Raw genomic sequence first — 14,030 nt, forward strand, 5'->3', positions numbered from 1 at the left:
GTGTCCCATCGCTCGTGCGCTGACTATAACACCACGTTCAAACTCACTTATGTCTTCATAACCTGCCATTGTAGCAGCAGTAACCGAGCTAACAACTGCGCCGGACACTTGTCTTATATAGGCGTTGCCGGTCGCAGCGCTGTATTCTGCCTGTTTACATATCTGTGTATTTGAATAAGCATGCCTATGTCAGTTTCTTTGGCGCTTCAGTGTATATCTGTGAGAATGTGAGTATTATTCGTATGGTGGGTAAGAGCAAACTGAAGTAGCGACTCGTTTAAAGAGGAAAGCATCCATTTAAATTTCCCACTGTAAGGACTATTGCACAGAAAATTTCTGTAAGGGTCACCATCAGTGCCTTTGCTAATTTCGTCTATCTGATTTTGAAATGCAATTAGTTTATTTTCATTAGCACTTCTATTCCTGTAAGTGGTACATCACGATGTGGAAATTGTCTAACAGCCAACAGTATACCCATCCTGTACGGGGCGGAGGGTACTTAGTATCCCAAAACTTCACACAGCACTCTTAGCAGTCATAATCACTCAGCACACTTAAGGATTGTAGGAGTGTGTGTATAAAGTGGACTGAATTGGGAAGCTGAAACATTTATTAATGAAAAGAACATACGGAGAGGCAGGGCCATGCAACACTACTCTAACTAAAGTTCCTATACAGTATACAGACGACTCAAGCATGTGCTCTTAATGAACTGGATGGGATCTGTATTACACGTCTTATCCCGTCTGGTACTTGGCTAAAATGTATAGATTATTGATGTGTTGTGTTCGTTATGCTGGAGTACTGGCTATTCTTCGCTTCGTAATGTCTTTAGTAATACATTTCGATTAAATTAATACTGAAGTAGACAAAGCTTGGACTACTCTGTCGATAGGTTACATAAGATTTCGCTTTAAAATCATGTTTTTCGTAATGGAAAACAAAGCAGCATTTCCCATGAATAGTGAGTGTCACATTAAAGCCACAATGAACAGCTGACTTCAGTTACAAATTGCTAAAACGATATTACGAATACATAACGAAACGCCAGAATAAATGCATATGACGACTTTCAGGAGGGACACACTGTATCACCGATTGTTAGCGATATACAGTTACGGTTCACACAGTCATGTATTGGCGCACTGTATTTTAAAAAGAAAATACTGTAAGTGTCGCCTGTATTATCCGTTATTCAGTTTCTTGTTTTATCAATAACCAGAAATATGTACTATGTGTGATGCTCACGAGTCAAGTGCTTTAGACCATGCTCTGTTTAAACAATGTGTAGGCGTCCTCTTCATCTACATTAGAGACTGGAAAAGGTTACACGCTATGGCATGCCACAGCCAGCGATAGGTATGCTGTCCGACACAACACACTATGGAGCACAGTGCTGCAAGTGGGGCGGTTAGTGGGAGAGGATCGCGTGTCCATAGGATTCCTCTTCACATTCTCTTATCTCTATCACAGTGATAGTGGTGACAGCAGTACAAGTGAACAGGCGAAATCGCTTAAACATGGGGTATCAGTATAATTTTGTGTTGTCTTGTGTCTGACCTCGAGTGGATGCATTTTCAGAATAATACGTCAGTAAGTGCAGTGCGGCGATTTCCAAACACTGATAGTGCAAAAACAACTTTCTCACAGTGAAACAGTGATACATAAATAGACTTGGAACATAGCGGAGTGGATTTGCTAAAGTAATGTACTGTGGTATTTGCTAAATTTTTGAAGTCTCGTATGTATGTCTTTGGATGATCATCTTAAAAATGTAACAAATAGCCTCAACATTGTAATAAATTGCTCCAAAACTATGAACAAATTAGAATGTTAGAGTTCTTGCAGACAATACCATTGCTTGGCCATGACATTCAGCCAATAGGGATACGCCCTTTTATTTTCGCTCATCCACTGTGGTGTCAAAGTGTCTGCTGTCGTTTTTGGGTCATAAATAATAGTAATTTAGCCTATCAAACTGTCTAGGAGGAGTGAGGGAGGAGAAATGGAAGGTAGCAACTTGGTCTTGACGTCATAAATTGTAGTATTTCAGCCAATAGGATACAGTCATTTTGATTTACCGACTCTTTTTTTTTTCAACCAGTACGAAAAGAGGAGTGTAGGGAGTCGTGAGAGGGATGGTGGGAGGTGGCAACTTGAAAGGACTTAGATGGTAAGCGGTTAAACATGCTGGACGTACATCAACAACCTTTAATACCATTGGTGCACAGTTAGTTTACATTAGGTTCATGAATTACATTTGCGTAAACGTAACTTACATGTGCGTGGTTTGTTTGCGTAAGCGGCTAGGCCAAGTGCTATTCTTTATAACGATAGAATGGACTGTTTGTCCTCCATGATACTCGATTCGTGTTCTATCGGAAAAATATTTCTCTAACTAACCTGTGACTGCACCTCATATCTGAAGTTGGAAATATTTCTTTTCCCAGCGCAGTGAACAGTCGTAATCAAAATTGTTTTTTGCGTTTAAAATGTGACGAAAGATATGAAGTTATAGTTCCTAGGACGTATTACCATATTCTTTTGGGTCCAACCCAGGACACATTTTTAAATTAGTTAAAACAGTTTACTGAAACGTTAACTTTATTTACTTGGTTATATCTTTCAGTAGAAGCGACTTTATTTCAGAAATGATGTGCGTGTCCAACAGAGTGGTACGAAAATGTAGCATCTTTAGCAGCACAACCCATATCACTTTTATTCACATCTTTGCCTTTAAAAAATTCTCGTATGTTTAGTGAAGCAGTAGCATTAATAGCTTCCTATTTTAGCTGTTTTCATGTGGACTTTAATATTATAATTTCCGTTATGTGCAACAGAAAATTCTCCACTTCATAATGTGCAATTAAAACGTTCATTGTTACTGTCATTAAACAATTTCAATATTTTTATTGCCCTTTTGCCTACTGCTGAACGCTGAGACAAAAAACGAATAGAGATAAAATGATCAGAATCATGTAGACTAGTTACTTCACAAACGAAACTAATATAAACACCCATCCCCTGTTGTGTTGCCAAATGACTAACTGAAAAGTTGTGCCGGGATCGCTAACCGCGGCTCGCCATCGACGCCAGCGCTTGCTCCAAGGTCGGCTGGGAGAGGCTCGATCGTAAGAAAATGTTTAAAAACGTGATGTCGAGCATACAGGTCAACGATTAAAAAAAATACGCACCACTCATAAAATTCTCATTTTTGTAACCCTGGACAGCTCTAAAAAACGAGAACTCTCCGGGATAACCTCGGGCATATGATAAGGCTAGTTAAAGCCGCCATGTTGTGAATATTGTCTCACGGGCCCCCCTTGTGAGCGACGGATCGCATATATTCGTTGCTCACTTCGACCCCTCCACACACGAGCGATTTTCCAAACACTTTCATACTGTATTTCGAATGCTATTGTGTCATGAAGTTTTCAAAGAGAAATGGACGACGTTTAGCAACACTGGTACTTCTTTTCCGTATGTCAGCTCATATTTGCAACATTAAGTAAAGAAATAACTGAAAAAAAATTGATTTTTATGGAACTCATATTGGAATTTGTGTTTGGTGCTGTAGGCTATGTTGCAGGATACATTGTTTTTCATTGACATCATGTGTGTTGTCCACATCTTTCCAGTCTGTATGTCGCAAATACATTTTAAAATCCTCAATTCCTTTTTCATTTATTAGTCTTGTAAACTACAGGTATAAGGGACTCGGATACGGATGAGAGTAGAACACACGATATGCAATCCGTATATAGAGTAACAACGACTTTATTGGCACAACTATACAAATAACATCCGGACATAACAAAGGCACAGCGTGCATAAACTGTCAGAGAGAGTACACACAGCCCTTCTCGCTGGTCAGCGACGTTGTTGTTCCCCCTAAGTATTTAAACAATGGCTTTGCAATCTCGATATGTCTATAGAAAGGTTATCGATAGCAGTATTGTTGATTCCCACAACACTTGTTGTAAATTGTATGAGGGAGGATCACATTATATGAAATGACAAGGGACTTAAGAACGGATGTAGAATAGATAAGCCATAAATATTTAAATTAAAATATCCACTTAATATTACCTTATTTTGCTTAGAAGCTAAAACCTTTAATACTGCGTCTGGTTGTTCCATAAATAAGTCAAAATCATTAGTTGGAACTAAGTATATAATGATATTCTTTGAATTTCTATTTCTAAAGCACGAGCTCCAGAACGTTGCTCACTGTAAAAACTAAGAGATGTTTTTGGAACGTGTAAAGCAAGAAAATAAAATTACCAAACTCTTAATATAATGTGTTTCCTAGAGGATACCAGTATGTCTTTGCCCCACACTGCCTTTAACGTTCAAGCGCCCTAGAGTAGTCACGTATGTCCTCTCTCTCTCTGTCTACGGTGATGAGTGTGAATGGTTGTGTTTTCCCGAAATCGCCACTTACGTTCCAGATACAGGCGACAGGATGTCTTCTTTTTGCATGAATGATGATAGTTAACGTTTTCCTTTCAGGTTTTCTACGGTTAGGGAGAATTTTTTGTCTTTTCAGTCTTCCGCAAATGTAGGAAATGAGATGAGAAGGGGCGAGCGGTTCTAGGCGCTACAGTCTGGAACTGCGCGACCGCTACGGTCGCAGGTTCGAATCCTGCCTCGGGCATGAATGTGTGTGATGTCCTTAGGTTAGTTAGGTTTAAGTAGTTTTGAGTTGAGAAGGGAGCAAGGACGCTGCGTTGTGGTCCAAACTCCTGCTATAATAACTAGGAGAACAGTGTAGGCATCCTTGTCTCTCTTTATCCTCACGCTACATTCACTGTGGGTTTCATTATTTCATAGAGGGTGTATTCCGCAGTTAATTTCTATTGAGAATCACGCAGTAGATTATGACAGAATGGTCATAAGTGTATCGAAAGATAGAAGTTGAAGTTTGTGCAGTTGCATCTGTCTATACGTATACACTTAAGCATAAGAAGTAAAGTACCGTTGATACGAAATGATAGCCATATTGCATATAACAGGTTGTAATATTTATTGCGTACTGTGCTCGAAACGTTCTGTAAATTAACTAGCAATTGTCCATTCAGTTTTGCAGACTGTTTACCTATCGTCATAAAATGGGCTTTCGCAGGAGTCTGGCGACTTATTGATATAACACGTATTAAGTGCTTTAGATGAAATACGAAAGGAAATTTGATAACTATTTCTTTAGTATCCCTGCCCCGCCAGCGGACATCGCGATGGAGGCAGATGACCTGGCGTCGTTATCATCGCGGAATAGTGCAGTTAACTGCCATGGAGCGGGGGGGGGGGGGGGGGGATCACTATGGTATGACCCGAGGCCCATGAGAAAAACAGGCCACAGAGCATACGTCACGGTATGTGACACTGCAGGTCTTACGAGTGCCAGCAGTTATCTCTGCCAGGGAGCCAGTAAGTACTTCAGGCAAGTTTAATAATTCTCATCTGCATGTTTAAATGCGTGCTAGTTCTCGATAGCACTCGACTTTCAGTAAGTATCTTTCCATTGACTTTTGATTTCCAGTGGGCCTCGCACGGAGCCTTGCGTTCGCCAAGTATAGCGGACAAGATAATTTGTGTGACGTCACAAGTCCGTTGTGGGGCTCGTATTTCTCATGGGCACCATTCGTTGCAGGGCCTGTATTTCTCGTGGGCCCAGTTCATGGCAGGGTCCGTATTTCTCGAGGCCGCATGTGGGCAGACCAGCTGACGGAACTATTTACCTGCATGTGGCAGCAAGTCGGGTGGGGCAGTTGTCACGCTGAAATCAACCACCGTAGACCTCGCCTTGCGTCTCTTGCCGTATTCCGTTTCCGTACGTTCAGATGTCAGACGTCAGCCGCCCACGCCTGCCGTGTGTTGTGTTCATCCCCGTGCACGTCTCTATGCTGATTCTGACTTTCTGCTCCCCTGTAGATAGACTTACATGGCGAATTCTCATATCCCCTTGCAGGGTTCTGTTCTCCAGCTTGTTATCGAGGCACTGTCGGCCCGTACAGTACTTTGTGCTGAGAGTGTTGTTTAGTGGCGTTGTCACGCATGTGCGGATACTAAGGTGGCGACTAAATACGTTCTTATGTGTGTGGTGCTTCTATTTTTTTCCTTCTGTTTTCATAGTTCATTCTGGGCAACCACGAACCCAAAATTTTTTCAGTGCTACCACAATTGCACTCATAGAAGGAGAAGACGCAGTTGTAGCATGAGCAGATGCATGCGCTGCTGAAGCAGATTACGGAACTGTATCGCGCCACATGCCATGGCAGGCCAGGCACCTGCTGTGCAGTTTTTTTCCCCAACCTTGACTCCCCCGACGCCGTTTGCCAGTTTCTATGAACCTACTGAAAGGTGGGAAAACTTCCTGCACCAATTCTTGCTGCACTGCCACGTAAGGCATATCGTCGATCCGGTCGATAAAGCCACCTTATTGTTGCCCAACAGTGAGGGTTTTATAAAGTTGTGCAACGTCTGAAGCCCCCCACTGAGCCTTAGAAACTTCACTTTGATGTATTTTGTTGGTTACTTACGCATTACTTGGGACAACAAACTCATGCGGTGGCGGCAGATTGCAGTTTAATCAGCACCACAAGTCATATTCGGCCTTGATTGCCAATTTGCAGGGTCTCTCGCGCAAGTGTCGTTTTGAATGTCCAAACTGTGCTACCTCATATGCAGAATCGCTGATTCAGGACGTAATTGTCTGGTTAGCACCCGATCCTGAGGTCCATTCTAGGGCGTTGCTGTCCGACCCCTCTTAAACAGACGTTGCTCGGACTGCGAAATCCGAATGAGCTTACGGCGAAGGTATGGAACATAGTTTCCGACAATTGGCATGTCGCGCAATAAGGCGTGCATGGTGAACAGCCCCCCGATGCCCGTGGAGTACCTCTGGCGTCCTTCTCTTCCATCGAGTCACATGGTGTTGACACCGTTGACAACTACGACGTAGTGTCGTCGCAGTGCTGCCCGTAGTCAGCATGTAGCTCTGCGAGTTCACGTCGACTGCTACGTCGTAATTCTCACACGCGGCTTTTATCAGATTTTCGGCATCGCTCTCCTTCCGCTCATTGGACGAACCGGCAGTCCAGCCCCCATTATCTTTTGGTACATGTTCGACGAGACACTGCCCACACGTAGAGGTCATGTGTGGGGCAAGCCATCAGGTCGGTCATTGAGCAACTATTTGTGAAAGTTGGCTTGCTACGGGTAAGAGCCGAGTTGTAGCGTTGGTAGGATCAAGGCGTGATTTCTCTAATTTCGTCGAGTCAGTGAGCCACCAATTTCTTGGTAATTCAGAAGCTCGATGGTACTGTGCGCCTTTGCGGCGATTTTAAGCAGAAGGTCAATGCGCAATGCGTCGCAGGTCGGTATCCAGTTCCACAGTCAGAGGGGTTTTTGGCGAAGTAGTCAGTGGGGTATATTTTTCACGTATCGACTTGTACAATGTATACTTGCAGATGAATGCAGATTCTTAGAATTTCTTGGTAATCAACATTCCCCTTGGGTTTTACCAGTTAAATGCTTCCCTCTAGCAGTCTCGTCTGCACCAGGAATTTGTCAATAGTACTCGTATTTGGAGTAGTTGATTCAGAACATCACTACTGCGTAAAGTACGTTTATGTCGTCTGTGTTATGGACTCTACACGAAGGGAGCATTTACGAAACCTACAGACGGTATTCCAATGCCTTCTATAGAATGGCCTTCGTTGCAAGCTGGAAAAGGGCAGTTTTTCCTCCACAGAGGTGCACTTTTTGGAACGTGCTTAGCAGAGATGTCCTCATGCCCAAGAACAAACACATCACAGCCGTCGTCATCATCCAGTCATTTTTGGCCAAGATTTCGTACTACGCTTAGTTCATCACCCATTTCAGACACATCTGCTATATTCTCAACCAGCTTCGCCAAAAATGTGTATGCTTGTCTGAACTGTGGATTGTTAAAGATCCTTTCAGTCCCTTAAGCAGTGTTTGTAATCTGTTCCCCGTTTGGCTATTACGACAGGTGGCCTTTGATGCATCCTAGTATATCACTAGAGCAGTTCTGTCCCATTGGAACCCAGATGGCACTGACAGCTAATCAGCTATGTATCCAACACGCTTTTTAAGTGCAGCGCAATTATTCGCAGCTGTAAAAGGAGGAGCTGGCTATTGTTTTCGAAATTAAAAAGTTCATGTTTTCTTTTATGGGGAATTTTCCTTCTCATCACCGGTCACAAGTCACTGGTTGCCTTATTTGGCCGTAGTTCCAAGCTACCAGACAGGACTACCCAGCAATTGCAGAGGTGGGCCATCTTTCTCAGTAATTATTGTTATGACATTGATTACCACACTACTGCCCAGCACGCAAATGCTAGTGAATGTGCTTTTGCAGCTGCCAGTGGGACCAATCCGCAGTAGGCTCTCGTGTTCGTGTTGGATGATACCTCGCAGAAAACCTTGTCGGATTTTCCATTGACAAAGTGAGATGTTACGAGTCTCATGGCTACCGACCCGCTTTTCCGGAAAATCGTTTCGGATGTCCAGATGGATTGGTTCGGCTGTCTCTTTGGGTGCATATCCAGTGTGAAATATATTTTTTCTCCTGTGTGATCAACTCAGTGTTGTCCAGGGGTCCTTATACCCGCCACAGAGGAGCAATGCTGTCAAGAGGTTGCCCCCAGCTCTTTGCACCGGCATACTCAACGTGCTGCATGTGTCGCATTGGGGTATCACTCGTATGAATGTTTTGACACAACATGTCTGCAGGCCGGCGATCAACTGTGACATTGAACAACATAGTCAAACTGTCCTCCGCAACATTGACAGCCACCGTTCACCCAATGTTGATCATTTTTGTCATTGAGGAATCCCCCAGGACCCTCGTGTCTGATAACAGTCGGCAATTTATGTTTGAGGATTGTGAAGACTTATGCGATGCAACAGTATCCTGTACCTGACTACAGCGGCTTCTAAAAGGAGGTGGAGAGCTTCTTTTCATAGATAAAAACAGGGCTGCCTCTTCCTGCGATGATGCGTTGTCGAGTTTTCCGGCTGTGTATCAGGCGACGCCGCTCAATGTGTGCAGTCCGGTCGAACGTTAGCATGGGCGCCAGCTATTAGCTATTTTGTTTCCTGGGTTTGTTGCACCCTGAGTCGCATGCCCCAGAACACGTGCAACTTCTTGATGTCGCCTCCCCCCCCCCCCCTCCGCGGCAGAATTGCCGTTTGTGTCTGGTCTTCTGCCCAGCAGCAGGAGTGGGAGTGGCTGTCAGATGCTGTGGTGGATCACAAAGGTCGGCAGTTGTTTGTGGGTCTATGTCGGCTGGATGCACCTAACCCGTTGTGTCTACCAGTCAGCCGGACAGTAGGATTGGCCGCGACATAGTTCCATTTGCATCTCGCATCGTCCCACTTGCAGCAGTGTGCTTTCCCACTGCCCCAACCCCCTTCGCTCCCTACCCCATCCTCCATTCACTTGTAACCCCATCCAGGCTCGCTGCCACGCCTCTCAATCTGGAGTCGATGGATATTGACTTGCACCTCCTCCATTTCATTTCAGCTGCCTGAACATAGCTAAAATTAAGATTCTAAGACAAACTCAGACATCGACTGCAATTGGGCTTTGACATAAATTCAACGATGACAAGTGAAAATTTATACCAGATTGTGACTCTTCACTTTGGTGTCTGTTCTGTCGGAAAAGAACAAAAAAATGGTTCAAATGGCTCTGAGCACTATGGGACTCAACTGCTGTGGTCATAAGTCCCCTAGAACTTAGAACTACTTAAACCTAACTAACCTAAGGACAGCACACAACACCCAGCCATCACGAGGCAGAGAAAATCCCTGACCCCGCCGGGAATCGAACCCGGGAACCCGGGCGTGGGAAGCGAGAACGCTACCGCACGACCACGAGATGCGGGCGGAAAAGAACAGACACTACATACTTATAAATAGTAATGGCTAAAATCTTTCCTCTTCACAGCCCAGGATTCACTGTCTTACAGTAGAACACGTACAACCATCACCTCATAAAATTTTATTTTTGTGCCTCTTCATACGTATTTTGTACTTTTGTATTTTATCAAAGATCGTTCATGAATCTGGCCATTCTCGGGTCACATAAAAATATTCAGCTGTGCATTGCACAGTTGCTGCACCCACTTAAGCTGCTGAAATGTTCTTTCTTAATATAGTATAACAATAATGTCACGTAAATATCAAATACGCTTGGGCCATCTATACTGAACTACCGTCTTGTCAAGTGTGACTCAGTGTGCCATCCCTCTGCATGCTGTAATATCGATGTAGAAGAGTTTCTCATGCGTTTAATTGGATTAACAGTGGCTGGATGTGGTAGGTAACAAGCTATGGTCAATAAAACGAACTCTAAGACTGTGGTTCTCCTAGCAGTTAAAAGCTTTAAGTTGTATCTGTAACGGATAAGCAGATCTCCGTGACCCATTCCAGAGTAGGTAATGCAGTAGTGAGAGTAGCTAATCACTAAAGATGACTATGCTGTCAAATGTACTGGAGAAATAGAATTACCATAAATTTGCAGAAACTCGGAAGACGCACCAGAAGCCTTTTTTCGTGAAGTAAAATAGTAATTAATTAGTGGCTGTTATTAGCCATTATTGCATTATCTTTTAGTGAGCGCTGCTCCTCGCCTTCACACCTGGGCTCCTCTCCTCCCCACTTGTCGTTCCCTTTCCGAAAGCTTGGTTTGGAATATTCTTCCAACCAGTCCATCCTTTTACTCTCTCAAATAACATTCGCACAATATTCACTCCACCATTACCTATGCACTACACATGCCGTTGCACCACATTTCACCATCCACTTCTACTAATATAAGTTCTTTTCCATCCCTGCTTCGTACATATTGGGCACATATCGTCACAAAAAAACCGTCCGTTACCTTTAAAGTAAAATCACTAAACTCCGCACAAACCACCAGTTTTTTTTAAGGTACACCTTAACAAAATAAGCTCTTTCTAAAAAGAAATTGTCTAATTTTATAATGACCTCTATTGAATTTATTTCTGTGATAATACAAGAGGACGGAATCGGCTTTGTGCCTCACAGGGCCTCTGCAATTTCTATAAGCATCAGGCAGTATAATCGGTTCACTAAAATTTTCCACTCATCTGTGTTGTTCCGAATACAAAGTCTCTCTCTTGTAAAGAAGCATTGGGTTCTCGACATTCTTTTAGGCCTTCGACGGCCCAACGTGACGCACTCGTAACACAAAAAAATAATACGCATGAACACAAAATTAGATATATTCAGCGTTATTAGCCTAAAATCAAAATAGCGCTGTGCACATCGTATACCGTTCGGCATAAAAGCAAACTCCCTATAGGTTCTCTAAACTGATTAATCAACTGTTGCAAATTTGGTTTGTAAAACCACAATTCTTCAAGAACAATTACAGCGGCTGCATAATTTATTTTATTCCCATAAAATGTAAGTGCTAAATCGTCGATACGCTGCTGCGTAGTTGGTACCAGGAAGGCGAGGCGCAGGTCATCAGGATAGTTACGGATGTGCTCCCAATTGGCATAAAAAAATTCCAACGCAGACATTAGCTGTAACAACAATCTTTATTCAGAACGTGACAGTCCCCTTTCTTTTACAAAATGTCATATAAACTCTATTACGTACAATAAAGGTTACATATTTAACTTCACTTTGTACAACGTCCGATTTATCGGGTTCATCGCCAGCAACTTGTACACCTATATAAAAAGAGTTTACTCCTTGGAACAGCTTGTTTTTACATTTACATTGATTTTCTAAATCTACCCAAGATTTTACTTTTCCAATTTCGGCACTGGTTTCGGGTTTACAATATGTTACAAACTTAAATGCATTACGCCTACTATACTTTCTCCATGGTACACCAGACGATTTGTCAGGTTTCAAACTAAATGGCCCCAATTTATTAGTACACGCTATTCTAACTTTTTCTAATGCGCCCTGATCCTCATAGAATTTTTTATTTGCTCTGTCATCTAGTGTTAATCGCTCTACCCTTACATTAATTCTATATACATATGTTACAATTTTATTAATAATGACAGAATTATATTTGTTAGCAAAAAACTTAAACTCATCTGTTATGTCATAGTGCTTAAAAGTAGTAAAATTTTGGGCGTTCTCATCATATTTTTCAATAGTTGCCATTTTTCCATATTCGAATCTAGCTGCGTCCGCATGTGTATATTCGGTACGCCACTTGCACATTCGTCCAGAATACGGCCTAGTCAGAGTGTTCCGTCGGCGAATCCATCGCCTCGGACGTGCACGGCGAAACCGGTTCGTCATCTTCATCCGACGATATGCAAATGGTCTCCGCCTCAACTTCCACGTCCGACGTGTCCGACGCCATCTCCTCCTTCATATTTAAACAATGAATAATATGGCAATCGGCATGCACTACATGTAATCGTGAAATCAATGCTTCATCACCAACATTAAATTCATTCGACACAAATATGACAAGTACTCTATGTTTAATAGTCATTCCAGGCTTGTTTTTCACATTGAGAGTGACAGGGCGCCCCTCAACAATTCGTTTCAAAATTTGGCTACATAATGAAATCCCACATTTTAATTCATATACACCATATGCAATTCCACATGCAGCAGGCAAGATAAGACGACGGCCGCTGATCCTAGACTGCCTGCAAACATTTGTGACCAGTGTTCTGCTCATTCGCAAGAACTCTGGATCTTTCTGAAGCTCTACTGTACATAAGAACATTGTTAAACAAATTACTTGTACATGTGTAATGACAGCAATTAAGTTATGGAGCTTTCTCGCACAGTCCTTCTGGTGACGGCTGCTTTAAAACAATGTTACGAATAGTTGAAGCTCAGAAGAGAAACTTCCTACAAGGATGGGCGTTCCAGGCCAGCGTTATGAGCTACTTGTATTTAGTTTCACACGGTAGCAGTGAAGCTAACAGATTCGACACCATCTGTCATTGTGGTAACTGTCACCTAACTTGTGCCTCATAGCCACCTAACGGCAGCTGCAACTTTCGTAAATAACCAGCTATTTCACAGCGCAGATGAAAGTTGAAATGTTAGAATTCGTATTTTAAATGTGAAAAATATATGTATTTCTGCACCTCTAATGATTTTAAAACACTCTTACAATGAAAAACTTGATAATAAATTTCCTTCATTGTCTTTTCAATATCTTTTTTATACCATTGTAGAGATAAGGTCATAAGGGAGTCAGTGCTTACGTAAGGACCTCCATTGCGCTATTAACACGAACTGTAGAAATTGTAGTGCATTCCTAACAGCCGTCTGCGAAATTGTGATGGAATATATATATAATTACAGATGAATGTATATATGATTTTTTGTTAACACTCTCATCATACCTGCGAATTTAATTAATTTTACTTGCGTATGACATCACCATAGCCATTTATTGGAAGTGGGGGACTAAAACTACCATTTGTTGTTTAAATGAATTGAACTACAAGAACTAAATTTTATGTGTGACCCAAAAAACTCATTATATACCATATAAATGATGGTTAGCCACTCTCTTCCAGAAGTGCGTGAGAATTCTGTAACGAATAAAAACTCTGTACTCCAGATGCTAGGAAGGGGGAAGGCAAGAGCCCCCTGTTGCTACACTCTTGCGGTTACCTAAGGACATCACAATGAAGTCACTTCCATATGTCATTTACTCTGTTATATCAGCATACACAGTCTTCTTGCTATCCCCTTGCGGTCACCCAAGGACATCACAAAGAAGTCGTTTCCACAAGTCGTTTACTCTGTTATATCAATATACACAGTTTCCAAAGATGTCACTACAGGTTTGTAAAATTTGCAAAATTGCATGCATACTTCAATAGCCCAAAGATAATAAATAATTTATATTTACACCACAACTTAAACATTAAACAAAATTTTAACTTATGTGCTCTTAAAGAAAAATAATGTCTACTGTTGTCAATGATTGAAATCAAACATGAAATGTAGTGTTATATGTAACAAAACATAAGTGA

Source organism: Schistocerca cancellata, chromosome 3, assembly GCF_023864275.1.
Source record: "Schistocerca cancellata isolate TAMUIC-IGC-003103 chromosome 3, iqSchCanc2.1, whole genome shotgun sequence".
NCBI classification, from domain to species: Eukaryota; Metazoa; Arthropoda; class Insecta; order Orthoptera; family Acrididae; genus Schistocerca; species Schistocerca cancellata.